The sequence below is a fragment of the Hylobates moloch genome, unplaced genomic scaffold (genome assembly GCF_009828535.3).
Source record: "Hylobates moloch isolate HMO894 unplaced genomic scaffold, HMol_V3 SCAFFOLD_15, whole genome shotgun sequence".
In the NCBI taxonomy this organism is placed as follows: Eukaryota; Metazoa; Chordata; class Mammalia; order Primates; family Hylobatidae; genus Hylobates; species Hylobates moloch.
This window is the reverse complement of record NW_026652290.1, coordinates 61246954-61262962: the sequence shown is the minus strand read 5'-3', so window position 1 is coordinate 61262962 and position 16009 is coordinate 61246954. Positions and strand designations below refer to the sequence as shown.

The following is a 16009-nucleotide window of genomic DNA, read 5'->3' as shown; positions in this document are numbered from 1 at the left end:
CTACAAGGCTGCAATAACCAAAACAGCATGGTACTGGTACCAAAGCAGATATATAGACCTATGGAACAGAACAGAGGCCTCAGAAATAACACTACACATCTACAACCATCTGGTCTTTGACAAACCTGACAAAAACAAGCAATGGGGAAAGGATTCCCTATTTAATAAATGATGTTGGGAAAACTGGCTAGCCATATGCAGAAAACAGAAACTGGACCCCTTCCTTACACCTTATACAAAAATTAACTCATGATGGATTAAAGATTTAAATGTAAGACCTAAAACTATGAAAACCCTAGAAGAAAACATAGGCAATACCATTCAAGACATAGGCATGGGCAAAGACTTCATGACTAAAACACTACAAGCAATTGCAACAAAAGTCAAAATTGACAAATGGGATCTAATTAAACGAAAGAGCTTCTGCACAGCAAAAGAAACTACCATCAGAGTGAACAGGCAACCTACAGAATGGGGGAAAATTTTTGCAATCTATCCATCTGACAAAGGGCTAAAATCCAGAATCTACAAAGAACTTAAATTTACAAGAAAAAAATAACCCCATCAAAAAGTGGGCAAATGATATAAACAGACACTTTTCAAAAGAAGACATTTATGCAGCCAACAAACATATGAAAAAAAGCTCATCATCACTGGTTATTAAACAAATGCAAATCAAAACCACAATGAGATACTATCTTATGCCAGTTAGGATAGCGATCATTAAAAAGTCAGGAAACAACAGATACTGGAGAGTCTGTGGAGAAACAGGAACGCTTTTACACTGTTGGTGGGAGTGTAAATTAGTTCAGTCACTGTGTCAGACAGTGTGGCGATTCCTCAAGGATCTAGAACTAGAAATACCATGTGATTCAGCAATCCCATTACTGGATATATACCCAAAGGATTATAAATCATTCTACTATAAAAACATATGCACATGTATGTTTATTGCAGCACTATTCACAATAACAAAGACTTGGAACCAACACAAATGCCCATCAATGTTAGACTGGATAAAGCAAATGTGGCACATATATACCATGGAATATTATGCAGCCATAAAAAACTAATGAGTTTATGTCCTTTGCAGGGGCATAGATGAAACTGGAAACCATCATTCTCAGCAAATTAACACAGCAAAAGAAAACCAAACACCTCATGTTCTCACTCGGAAGTAGGAGTTGAACAATGAGAACATATGGGTACAGGGAGGGGAACGTCACACACTGGGGCCTGTTGGGAGTTGGGGGGCAAGGGGAGGCATAGTATTAGGAGAAATACCTAATGTAGATGACGGGTTGATGGGTTCAGCAAACCACCATGGCACATGTATACCTATGTAACGAACCGCACGTTCTGCACATGTATCCCAGAACTTAAAGTATAATTTTTAAAAATTAAAAAAAAAGAATCCAGGAAATAAGGGATTCAACACAAGAACAAAGAATTTCCAGAATAATGATGAAAGGAAATCCTACAAGGATATCTGTGTCTCATGAGGAAGACAGTAAATTCAGGCTTAAGCAGGAGAGCAAAGAAGTTTCAGAGGGATAGCTTCAAGGAAAAATAAAATTTACAGAGTAATAGAGGCCGGAGGCTTCTGAACTTACTTAAAGAAGACTTATACTTCTGGGGAAGTTGGGAATTAAGAAATAATAGGTCTATTAAAAAAGCATATTTAAAAAGTAAAGGCAATTATTTACTGCAGAGAAAAAAGTTGTACAAAAAATATAGTATGCTACATGATTATATGGGCTTTGCTTTGAATATTTACATCGTTAGAAAAATGTAAACATACAATATCGATTAACCAAAAATGGTGGCACAACCATGTTGGAGGGGAGAAAGGAAGTTATGTTGGGGAGAGGATGAGTGCTGAAGCAGGGGTTGTTCAGGCTCAGATCACTAGACCCCAGAGTATGGCACTCTGGCATGCTGAGCACTTTAAAGGGGATTTGAAGGCCTCTGAAGCAAGGTATCTCAGATGTTCTACTGCTCTCCTGTCTCCCTCCTCTTTTTCCCCCAAAAGTGATTCACAGAAACCAGAATTCCTCTTCCTCAAGTGTCATAGACACTAGAACTCCTCTCCCTCAAAGCAAGCCATAAAAACTAGAAAGGTTACTCTCTCCTTTCTCTCTTGAAGACCCTCATTCCACAGGGGTCCTGCCCCATACTTCTAAGGAAGGAATGCTACACAGAGAGGCCAAGATAAATCTGAACAGACAAGCCTTGCTGGGTTTCCCCTCTCAGTCTATTACCATTATTCCCCACTATGTCCAGTCACATTTCTACACAACTGTCCATTCTTCATTGAACCTAAGCATGAAAATAGAAAGTTTTCCCTGGATCCTTAGGTCTTCATTTCTGAAAGCTCTTGTGTCACATAAGACTTTCGGTTAAATAAATTTACTATGCTTTTCTCTTGTTTACCTGTCCTTTGTTAAAGGAGTGTTGGCTGTTAACTCTTATAATGGGTGAGGAAAAGTATCACCCCTTGCTACCCCTCCAGAGTTAAGTTCTCTTCCATTAAAAATTAAAATTTAAAAAATGATGAAATAAGTACATGCATGTTGTTTATAAACATGGAAGCAAATGCCAGAAGAAATAACGAAAGAATTAAAATTGATTGCCTCTGGAGAGAGCTGGGAAAGATGAATGCTGTTGCTAGTAATGAGCCTTGTAGAACTCTTTGGCCTTTTATACTACATATATGGGCTATATGGATTTTTTTAAGTGCCCCACCTCCTACCAAGTTCACTCAGAACACATTTGAAGATGGGAATAGCAGTGAACACTGAGTAAATGCCTCATCCCAGGTGCTGTGCCCTCTCCTGTGCTAATGCCTTTAATGTCTTGGTGTGCATCCCTTATTCTTCCTTCAAATTGATGGTCCATTTAACTACGTGGGTTGCACCATTGATACAGCTAATCATATTACCTCGACAGGCACTTTCCATGAAAGAATATTTTCTATTAGAAGTGCAACTAGGATTTTTTCCAGGATAACTCAGCACTTTGGCTTTGCAACATTCCATGATGTCACCTGGCATTTAAAAATAGGTACAAAACTGCTGGGCTGCCCACAGTTAGCATTTATTATGTAGGAGTTACATGCTCTATAGAACGGCAGGCTAAGTTATAGCTCTAGATAGACGTTAAACACCTAAATACAGATATAGAGCTCAGGAGTTAGATCTGGAATGAAAATACGGGTTTAGGAGCCAACCCTGCAATTGAAGCCACAGATGTGGATAGAGAGAGAGTGGTAGCTAGAGGATTCTCAGGACAAAAAGAGGGTTTATATTTTAAGACAGAATAGATATGAACTATCAATTATTCTTGCCACTCCTGTATTTGCAACCTCTCTTCCTAAACCCTTCTTTCAAGAAAAATTAGCCAGGGTCAGGGCAGCAAATAACACAGCATCAGTAATTGGTTTTGGTGCCAATTCAGGCTGCAGCTGTGTGTCTGTAAATCATCACAGTCGGTTCCAGCCAACGAGAAGATGCCTAGGTATTTAAAGGACAGTTTGCCATTTTTTCAGTAGGTAATAAATACTGTGTGTCAGTTTTTTTCTAATGAAAATTAGATGATATACATATTTTAACTGTAAAATATTTTAATATATTTATAAATTAAAAGCTTTTCAGTAAGCTATACCAGAGGAGTATTAATTTCTTCTGGTACAGCTTAATACATACGAGTGTGTGGTAGACTTGGCACAAGCACTGATAACGATACATTCTCTTTTGATGAACATTCCAATTTAGACTTACGTAAAGTGCCTAATTTACAAAATTGATATCTGAACATGATTTAGTTATCTCAAATATAAACTTCATAGTGTGACTTGCACGTTATCCAATATGTGGCACACTCAAACGTACTTTCCATTAAAGATGCTCAATAAAAGGTTTAATGCTGTTACAAAGAAATGGTCAATTCCTAAAAACTGCATTTGTGTGAGGTGTTATTAACCCCTCACTTATAATTTAAATAACTGTCCTAGGAAAAGTGCAATTTGCCTTTAGAGATTGCATTTGTTTCTAAATCTTGGCAAATTTGGAAAATCACCAAAACTTTTAATGTTACTCATTTTATGTTTGATCAAGAAGAAAGTTCTCTTCCCAGTTATTTATAGAGCGCCTACTATGTGTTGAATGCTTTACGTGCATTTTCACATTTAGATTTTATAATCACCACTGGGTGCAGTGGCTCACGCCTATAATTCCAGCACTTTGGGAGGCCGAGGCAGGCAGATCACTTGAGGCCAGGAGTTCGAGACCAGCCTGGTCAACATGGTGAAACCTCGTCTCTACTAAAAATACAAAAATTAGCTGGGCGTGGTTGTGCACGCCTGTAATCCCAGCTACTTGGGAGGCTGAGGCAGGAGAATCGCTTGAACCCAGGATATGGAGATTGCAGTGAGCCAAGATCACGCTACTGCACTCCAGCCTGTGCGACAGGGCCAGACTCCATTTCAAAAAAAAAAAAGATTTTCTAATCACCATATAAGGTAGTATTTCCCTACTTTATAAAGTGGAAAAGTGATGTAGCTATATTTTTAACACAAATCTGTCTAATTCCAAAGCCCATCATTTTGTCACTACATGCTTCCTTCATTGTAAGGTATTTAGAACAATTTTTTGATACATAATAGACATATTTTGGGGTACATGTGATATTTCAATACATTCATAAATGTGTAATAATCAAATCAGGGTAAATGGGATACCCATCACCCTCAAAATTTATCTTTTCTTTATGCTGAGAACATTCAAATTATTCTCTACTATTTTGAAATACACAATAGATTATTGTTTAGTCACTCTGCTGATTTATTAAACACTAGTCTTATTTCTTCTACCTACTTTTATTTTTAAAGTTCTGACTACTTTGCCTCATGATGGGGCTGCTACAGCCCTCTGTGAGGCTCAGAGCCTTCATTCACTGACATCTGTCTCCTCTGACCAGAGTGAGAAGGGTAGCCAGCCACTGTGTTGTGAAGACACTCAAACAGCCTGTGGGGAAGCCCATGTGAAGAGGAGGGGATGCTGGACTCTTGCCAACGACCAGCACATCATTGTCAGCCATGTGAATGAGCCACCTTGGATGGAAATCCACCAGCTCCAGGCCAGCCTTCAGATGACTGCCACCTCATAGGAAATCTTGAGCCACAATGGCCTATCTGGTCCATTCTCAAATATCTGATGCACAGAAACTGTGAGGATAATGGTTTTTTTTTTTTAAGTTCTGATATTCTTTTCTAAAATATGAGTAATGCATCTTAAATGTGAGCAACCTTCCCACTCTTAACACAAACTCTTTTTCCTTTCCCAGCAACACGACAGCTATATAAAATTACTCACTCTTTTATATAGGGGGATGAGGACAGGGAGAGAAACAGGGAGGTAAGGAAGAAGGTGGGAGAAAGAAGTGAAAGACAAAAAAAGAAAAATAAAAACCTACCCTTTGAAGTCTATCTCACTATCCGTCACCACTTCAGGTCCTCTTTTCCCTTCTTGGCTCGTCTTCTTCTAAACTACATCCTAATCTTTCTATTTCTTCATCTCTACTATTACCACTGTAGTTTATGCCCTCATCTTATCTTGCCTAGAGCACTTCAATAGCTTTCTGACTAGACTCCCATTTTGACTTTTGAGTCCCTATAACCCATTTCCTATAAAAATATAACACTATTTTATGTTCATATATTATGTATAATATTTAATAAAAAGTATATTTTAAATATATGAATTAGATCATTTGTCTAAGGCCCTTCAAAAGATTTTCATTGCCTATGTTTCGAAGTCCTTATACTGGCTTATATACCCATGTGAGATTGCCTCTGCCTGTCACTTGTACATATTCTCCTTTTATTACCCCAAAAAAGACAAATTGGGGTGAAATTATAAAGAACCTAGGATAAAATGCAATAAGTCTAAATGTATCCCACAGATGAATAGTTTTCAAACATTTTTTCTGGCAGAACACTTTTTCTTATAATAAAACATTATATAAGACTCCAATATATAAAACTTGTACAAGTAGAGACTGGTTGAAGCAAGGTCCAGGGCCCCATTCCAACCACTAATACGAATAGTTCCCTAAGGCCTTAGGTTAGATGCAGGGAGCCATCCTTTATTTCTTAATTTCTAGTTTTATTGCATTTACAGGATGGCCCTTCTATGTCTCAACTTCCCTGTCACATTTTGTCTTTTAGCTTTAAATCTGTAAATGTTTCTTTGTTTTATATGTCATATTACTATTTCAATCTGTAGTTAGATCTGTTACATTGTTTTGCTCTCTATGTACATACACACACACATACAGCATTATTTTTAGTTTCTTTCTTTTGTTGTTTTTGTTTTTTGTTTTTTTGTTTTTTTGAGATGAGTCTCCCTCTGTCTTGCCCAGACTAGAGTGCAGTGGTGCGATCTCAGCTCGCTATAACCTCTGCCTCCCAAGTTCAAGCGATTCTCCTGTCTCAGCCTCCCGAGTAGCTGGGACTACAGGCATGTGCCACCACACCCAGCTAATTTTGTACTTTTAGTAGAGATGGGGTTTCACCACATTGGCCAGGCTGGTCTCAAACTCCTGACCTCAAGTGATCCACCTGCCTCAGCCTCCCAAAGTGCTGGGATTATGAGTATGAGCCACCACGCCTGGCCTAGTTTCATATTTTTAAAAATTATATTTTTAATTCCAAAGACCTCTTTCTGATCTTCAGAGGGAAGGCATTGGGTGGATGAAGGGATGGCACTGGGAGTGGACAGAGGGAAGACACAAATCCTGATCAGAAGGGGAAGGAAGCTGGGAACACAGCACATGGCTACCAACACCAGGACCTGTTCTGGTCCCCAGTGACTCCTAGAGACAGGGTGAGTTGAGCAGGTGAGTGGCCATCTGCTTTCACCAGGAACCTCTGGAATTCTGGTAGCAGGAGGCCCCATAACCCTCACAGACACTTGAGCTGGCAGGGAGAGCTGCATAGAGGAGTGGTAGCGGCAGAACTAAAGCCAGTGAGGAGCCCAGAGGGTTTGGTGTGGGAGCATCTGTAGTGGAGCATGGCCATGGATGCCCATACCCCCAAAGCTCACCAGGCACCCCTAGGAGGCTTTAGCCTTAGGGGAACTGTCAGACCTGAACAGTGCAGGACAATCTTGCCCATGAGACAGGGCCAGTCCAACCTGAGCAGCCCCCTTCACCTGGCCTCTCCTGGGGCCCCAGCCTGACCATGCCTGCTTACAGTGCAGCCTTGGATATCCAACTAGGGTACCACATGGGGTCACATCATAGCTCTTGCAGGGGCAAACTGGATCTGACCATTAGAGCACTCCAGCACAACGGCCCCCACAAATGCACACCAACCTGCTCATGCCCACCTCCCACCCACAGACTCCCCTTCATCCATGGCCACCCCCATATCCCTTTGCTGGTACATGTGCACCTGGGCAAACCTCACCTCCCATTCACTGCCAGTGCACGGTACACATGCACCCACTGTGCCACTGCTGTCAGCATGTGCACATCCTGCCACCCCCCCTCCATGCTGCTACTGCCAACCTGAAGGCACACAAGGAGACCAGTTGCCCCAGCCCCCAAACTGCACCATCAGTGTCACCAGCACCTTCATGCACAAAGAGAACACCAGCCTCTTTTCACTAGCGCCCCGCCCCATACCGACCATTACCGTAAACCTACGCACAGAGACCAGTAGCCCTGCCCTCTGCCCTGCAGAGCCACTGCCACCCGCAGGAACATGGGCATGGAGAATGCCAACCCCACACCTGCCAGTGCCCCAGGTCACCCCCATGCCAATACCACCACTGTTGCAAATGCCCACAGAGAGGCTGGCACTCCTGCACCTGCCAGTGCCCTGCCACAGACTATGAGAGTGCACTCTGCCATGTGGCTGGCAAATGCAAAGAGGCATGGATCCCACTGCCACTGCCCAAAGAGCTTTGGCTAGCACCACCATTAGTGACCAATAGTCTGGAACACCTCAGCCCCTCCAGCACAGAAGTTTCCTAACCTCGGCGGGTGAGAGAACAAATCTGGGGGCCTGATACCACCTCCCCAGAGTCAGAGCATGCACCCCAGGAATGAGGAGCTGAGCCTTGGGCCCCTAAAATTATCCAGAAGTCAACTGAACCCACCTTACACCACAAGACAAACCCCCAAGGGCATCAAGGAGGATAAAAGAAAAAAAATCAAAAGTCAGCAACTTCAAAGATTGAAGGAACATCAGCCCACAAAGATGAGAAAGAATCAGCACAAAAACTCTGGCAACTCAAAAAAACATTGGCTTCTTACCTCCAAATCACCGTACTAGTTCCCCAGCAATGGTTCTTAACCAAGCTGAACTAGCTAAAATGACAGATACAGAATTCAGAATATGGATAGAAATAAAGATCATCAACATTCAGGAGAAAGTCAAAACCCAATCCAAGGAATATTAAGATTATAATAAAACAATATAGGAGCTGATGGGTGAAATGGCCATTGTAAGAAAGACCAAACTGATCTGACAGAGCTGAAAAACACACTACAGGAGTTTCATAATTAAATCACAAATATTAACAGAAGAATCAACCAAGCTGAGGAAAGAATCTCAGAGCTTGAAGACTGGTTCTCCAAAATAACTCAGTCAGACAAAAATAAAGAAAAAAGCAATAAAAATGAACAAAACCTCCAAGAAATATGGGATTATATAAAGAGACCAAATCTACAACTCACTGGCATCTCTGAAAGGGAGGAAGAGAAACCCAGCAACTTGGAAAACACATTTCAAGATATCATCCATGAAAATTTCCCCAACCTTACTAGAGAGGCCAACATTCAAATTCAGAAAATGCACAGAACTCCTGCAGAATACTACCAAAGAAGATCATCCCAAAGACAAATAGTCATCAGATTCTCCAAGGTCAAAATGAAAGAAAAAATGTTAAAGGCAGCTAGAGAGAAAGAGCAGGTCACCTAGAAAGGGATCCCATTCAGGCTTACTGCAGATCTGTCAGCAAAGGCCCTACAAGCCAGAAGAAATTGGATGCCTACATTAAGCATTTTTTAAAAAAAGAATTTTCATCCAAGTGTGATGGCTCACACCTGTAATCCCAGCACTCTGGGAGACCAAGATGGATGGATCAGTTTAGCCCAGGAGTTTGAGACCAGCCTGGGCGACATGGCAAAATCCCATCTCTACAAAAATAAAAATTAAAAATTTGCCAGGTATGGTGGGATGCACCTGTGGTCCCAGCTACTCGGAAGGCTGAGGTGGGAGGATCACATGAGCCTGGGGAGGTCAAGGCTGCAGTGAGCCATGATTGTGCCACTGCACATCAGCCTGGGCAATGGAGTGAGGCCCTATTTCAAAAAAAAAAGATTTTTCAACCAAGAATTTTATATCCAGCCAAACTAAGTTTCATACTCAAAGGACAAATAAGATCCTCTTCAGACAAGCAAACTCTAAGGGAATTTGGAATTTGTTATCCCCAGACCTGCCTTACAAGAGGTCCTAAAGGGAGTGTTAAATATGGAAAGGAAAGACTGTCACCAGCCACTACAAAACCACGTTTAAGCACATAGACCAGTGATACTATAAGGTAACCACGCAAACAAATCTGCATAATAACCAGCTAACAACATGACAGAATCAAATACACACATATCTATACCAACCTTTAATGTAAACATGCTAAATGCCCTAATTAAAAGGCACAGAGTGGCAGCTTGGATAAGAAGCAAAACCCAATGATATGCTGTCTTCAAGAAACTCGTCTCACATGCCATGAGACCCATAGGCTCAAAAGTAAAGGGATGGAGAAAAATCTACCAAGCAAATGGAAAACAGAAGAAAGCAGGGGGTTGCTATTCTAATTTCAGACAAAACAAACTTTAAATCAACAAAAATCAAAAAAGACAAAGAAGGGCATTACATAATGGTAGAAGGCTCAATACACACCCCATACAGGAGCACCCAGATGCATAAAGTAAAGTTCTTAGAAATCTACAAAGAGACTTAGATAAACACACAATAATACTGGGAGACTTCAACACCCCATTGACAGTATTAGACAGATCATCAAGGCAGAAAACTAACAAAGATACTTGGGACCTGAACTCAACACTGGACCAAAGGGACCTAATAGACATCTACAGAACTCTCCACCCAAAACCAAAAGAATGAATATACATTCCTCTCATCTGGACATAGCACATACTCTAAAATTGACCACCCAGTCGGGCATAAAACAACCCTCAGCAAATTAAAAAACACCAAAATTACAGCAACCACACTCTCGGGCCACAGTGCAATAAAAATAGAAATTATTGCTAAGAAAATCACTCAAAACCATACGATTGCATGGAAATTAAACAACCTGTTCCTGAATGACTTATTGGTAAACAGTGAAATTAAGGCAGAAATCAGGGGGTCTTTGAAACTAATGAGAACAAAGATACAACATACCAAAATCTCCGGGACACAGCCAAAGCAATTTTTTTTTGTTTTTTTTAATACTTTAAGTTTTGGGATACATGTACAGAGTGTGCACGCTTGTTACACAAGCATACACGTGCCATGGTGGTTTGCTGCACCCATCAGCCTGTCATCTACATTAGGTATTTCTTCTAATGCTATCCCTCCTCTAGCCCCCCACCCCCCGGCAGGCCTCGGTGTGTGATGTTCCCCTCGCTGTGTGTTCTCATTGTTCAGCTTCCACTTATGAGTGAAAACATGCTAAATGGGAAGTTTATAAGACTAAACACCCACATCAAAAAGTTAAAAAGATCTCAAATTAACAACCTAACATCACACCTAGAGGAACTAGAGAAACAAGAGCAAACAAACCCCAAAGCTAGCGGAAGACAAGAAATAACCAAAATCAGAGCTGAACTAAAGGAAATCAAGACAGACAGACAGACAGACAGACAGACACACACACACACACACAAACATACAAAAGATCAGTGAATCCAGGAGCTGGTTCCTTGAAAGAATAAGATAGACCACTAGCTAGACTAATAAAGAAAAAGAGAGAAGATCTAAATAAACACAATCACGAATGACAAAGAGGATTTACCACTTGCCCCGGAGAAATACCAAAAACCCTCAGAGACTATTATGAACACCTCTATGAACACAGCTAGGAAATCTACCAGAAATGAGTAAATTCTTGATAATACACAACCTCCCAAGGCTGAACCAGGAAGAAACTAAATCCCTGGAAAGACCAATAAGTAGTTCCAAAATTAAATCAGTAATAAAAAACCTACCCACCAGAAAAGACCCTAGACCAGACAGATTCACTGCTAAATTCTACTAAATGTACAAAGAAGGGCTAGTACCATTCCTACTGAGATTTCTCCAAAAACTGAGAAGGGATTCTTCTTTAACTCATTCTATGAGGCCAGCATCATCCTGATACCAACACCTGACATAGACACACACAAAAAAGAAAACTTCAGGCCAATATCCTTGATGAATATAGACACAAAAATCCTCAACAAAATACTAGCACACAAAATCCAGCAGCACATCATAAAGCTAATCCACCACAATCAAGTAGGCATTATCCCTAGAATGCAAGATTGGTTCAACATATGTAAATTTACTAAACGTGATTCATCACATAAACAGCTAACAATGAAAACCACATGATCATCTCAATAAATGCAGAAAAGGCTTTCCATAAAAGTCAACATACCTTCATTTTAAAAACCCTCAACAAACTAGGCATCGAAAGAACGTACCTCACAATAATAAGGGCCATTTATGACAAACCCACAGCCAGCATCATACTGAATGGGCAAAAGCTGGAAGCATTCTCCTTGAAAACCAGGAGACAAGGATGTCATCTGTCACAACTCCTATTACACATAGTAAGGGAAGTCATAGCTAGAGCAATCAGACAAGAGAAAGAAATAAAATGCATCCAAATAGGAAGAGAGGAAGTCAAAATATTCCTGTTGGCAGATGATATGATTCTATACCTAGAAAACTCCATGGTCCCTGCCCAAAAGCTCTTTGATCTGATAAACAACTTGGGCAAGTTTCAGGATACAAAGGCAATGAACAGGCTAGGCACGGTGGCTCACACCTGTAATCCCAGCACTTTGAGAGGCCGAGGCAGGCGGATCACCTGAGGTCAGGAGTTCGAGACCAGTTTGGCCAATGTGGCGAAACGCCATCTCTACTAAAATTACAAAATTTCCTGGGCATGGTGGCACATGCCTGTAATCCCAGCTACTCGGGAGGCTGAGGCAGGAGAATTGCTGGAACCCAGGAGGTGGAGGTTGTGGTGAGCCAAGATCGCACCATTGCACTCCAGTATGGGCAACAAGAGTGAAACTCCGTCTCAAAAAAATAAAAAGCGATGTACAAAAATCAGTAGCATTCCTACACACCAACAACATCCAACCTGAGAGCCAAATCAAAAATGCAATCCCATTCACAATAGCCACAAAAAGAATAAAATACCTAGGAATAAAGCTGACCAGAGAAGTGGAACACCTCCACAATGAGAATTGCAAAACACTTCTCAAAGAAATCAGAGATGACACAAACAAATGAAAAAATATTCCATGCTCATGGATAGGAAATATTGTTAAAATGGCCATACTGCCCATAAGCAATGTACAGGTTCAGTGCTATTCCTATCAAACTACCAATGACAATTTTTTACAGAACTGGGAAAAGCTATTCTAAAATTCACATGGAACCAAAAAAGAATAGCCAAAGCAATCCTAAGCAAAAAGAACAAAGCCAGAAGCATCACACTACCTGACCTCCAACTATAATACAAGGCTACAGTAACCAAAACAGCATGGTACTAGTACAAAAACAGACAGAGACCAATGGAACAGAACAGAGAACCCAGAAATAAAGCCATACAACCACAACTCTCTGATCTTCGACAGGGTCAACAAAAACAAGCAATGGGGAAAGGACTCCCTATTGAATAAACGGTGTTGGGATAACTGGCTAGCCATATGCAGAAGATTGAAACTTGGCCCCTTCCTTTCACCACATACAAAAATCAACTCAAGATGGATTAAAGATTTAAATGTGAAACCTAAAACTATGAAAACCATGGAAGATAACCTAGGAAATACCATTCTAGACATAGGACTTCGCAAAGATTTCATGATGAAGATGGCAAAAGCAATGCAATAAAAGCAAAAATTAACAAATGGAATCTAATTAAACTAAAGAACTTCTGCACAGCAACATAAACTATCAACAGAGTAAATGGACAACCTTCACAATGGGAGATAATGATTTCTCAAAGAACTTAAAACAGAATTACCATTCAACCTAGCAATCCCACAATTTGGTATATACCTAAAGGAATATAAGTTATTCTACCACAAAGACACATGCATGCTTATGTTCATCACAGCATTATTCACAATAGTAAAGACAGAGAATCAACCTAAAAGTTCATCAATGGTAGACTGGATAAAGAAAATGTGGTATAGATACACAAAGTAATACTACTCAGCCCAAAAAAAAGAATAAGGTCATGTCCTTTGCAGCAACATGGATGGAGCTGGAGGTCATTATCCTAAGCAAACTAACACAGGGACAGAAAACCAAATACTACATATTCTTGCTTATAAGTGGGAGCTAAACACTGAGTACACATGGACACAAAGAAGGGAACAACAGACCCAAGGCCTACCTGAGGGTGGAGGGTGGAAGGAGGGTGAGGACAGAAAAACTACCTGTTGGGTACTATACTTATTTCCTGGGTGACAAAATAATCTGTACACCAAACCCCTGTGACATGCAATTTACCTGTGTAACAAACCTGCACATGTACTCCTGAACCTAAAATAAAATTTAAAAAAATAAAAACTAAAAAATAAAAATAAAAAAAAAAGTCTGTTTCTCTCATTGCTTCTTTTGGATAGTGATCTGTTCTTATTTTATTAACTTCTGGAATCATTGATTAAAATACATTTTAGGTACTCTTCTATTCTTTAAATTCCAAGTTTCATCCAAATCCATTGTCTGCTCATCTTGGCTCTTCTTTTTCCGGCTATTGGTTTTCTTAAATGTCTGATGATCCTGGGCTATCATTCATATTTATAAATGAAGGTCTAAGTTGATGAGTACACAGGGCTCTGTTTCCTCCATCTGGTCTCTTTCCTAGAGAGAAGGGCTGACTGCCATTATGTTAGTGGCCGTGGCCACATTAAGATGCGTGGGCCGAGGGAGGCAAGTTGAGGGCACCCTAACTGCAAAAAAGAAGAGCTTTACACTGGTAAACTACACTGGAGTACTTTAATGTAATTTCCTCCTGGGCAAGGCTGCCTTTCCTTTTCATTTTTTCCTCCCACCTGTGTCTGTAACATAGGTAAGTCCCAAGTCACTTCAGGTTGTGCTCTTTCCTCAGGCTGCAACAACCACACCAGAAGCCTTTCCCAGATAAGTGGCTTACCTTATATATGTATGGCTTTTGAATTTCAGGAAAGGGCAAATACTTCTGTTGCTTGCTGTTGCTACTCTGTGTGTGTGTGTGTGTGTACACACACATACATGTGCTCTCCCATGCACACGCATATCTTGAGAACAGAGGAGGAATTGGGAAAAAAGACATACCAGCCCTTCTATTTAAGGCACAGAGCCCTATAACCAAGTCTTGAAGTTTTTGAGGCTCTACTTTCATGTACAGTTGTTTTTTCTTGTGTGTCATTTTGAGTACTTGTTTTCCAGCCTTCTGCTTCTGTCTCTCAGGAATTCCTCACAATTTTTGATGGCATTATTTCGTATTGTTCAACACTATCATGTTTATCTTTTCATTCTCCTCTATTTTAAAATATTTGGGGTGAAAAGGAGAAGCAGTGGCAACTGTTTGAAAATGAATTTTTTAAAGGGAAAAGGCCTAAAATATTTCTAAATCGAGAGGAAAGATACAGGGGAGTAACAAAGGTTAAAGATATCAGAATAAAACTCAAACCTCTTGCCATGACCTACCTTTCCAAATTCACCTTTTACCATTTTCCTCCATAGCTGACTATCCTCCAGAAACCGGTGCTTTCTATTCCTCAAAAAATATCAAGCTCATTCCTGCTTCAGAGCCTTTATATTTGATGTTCTTTTATGTAGAAATCTCTTCCCTGTGGTTTTCACATGGCTGGCTGCTTCTCATGATTCACATCTCCTTGCAAATGTTGTTTCTTCCTAAAAGTCTTCTCCAATAACCCCCATACTTCAAACCCAGTTTTTGGTTTTAACTTTATTGAGCTTATCCTAGTCCAGGATTACCTTGATTATTTCTTTGCTTACTCATCTGAGTACATGAACTAGAATGAAAGCCACATAAATTTGCTCTATAATATTCCCCAATGTATCACAGTATTCAATAAATATTCGATGAATGGAGATTAGGGAAGAGAACACACAGCCACTGAAACAAGGTTCCTCATAAACTTGGAGTGTCAGCCATGAAAAGAAATAACTTTTTATTTTTTAGAATATGAGTGAAATAAGGATAAAAATTATGTTTTGAGGTGCTGTACAATAATTCTCTAGAAGTCTCTCACATTTCTGCAAGCAAGGCACTGCTTTGTTCTGACTATTTTTTCAAAAATAGCAAGCAGTCTTAGAAAATCAAGCTAGTTTATCTAACAGAGCAAAGGGCAGGCATGCTTTTTGTTTTTTCTTTAAGTTCTAGGGTACATGTGCACAATGTGCAGGTTACATATGTATACCTGTGCCATGTTGGTGTGCTACACCCATTAAGTCATCATTTACATTAGGTATATCTCCTAATGTTATCCCTCCCCTCTACCCCCAACCCATGACAGGCCCCAGTGTGTGATGTTCCCCTTCCAGTGTCCAAGTATTCTCATTGTTCAATTCCCACCTATGAGTGAGAACATGCGGTGTTTGGTTTTCTGTCCTTGCGATAGTTTGCTCAGAATGACGGTTTCCAGCTTCATCCATGTCCCTACAAAGGACATGAACTCATCCTTTTTTATGGCTGCATAGTATTCC

General features: G+C 40.4%; 1 protein-coding gene and 1 pseudogene across 2 annotated transcripts in view; both read right to left on the bottom strand.

The window, feature by feature from the left end:
- WDPCP (WD repeat containing planar cell polarity effector) overlaps positions 1 to 16009 on the bottom strand; it is a 496574-nt gene that overhangs the window by 416057 nt on the left and 64508 nt on the right. The gene's annotated exons all lie outside the window — the stretch shown is intronic.
- Positions 7379 to 7984, bottom strand: LOC131381395 (uncharacterized; annotated as a pseudogene).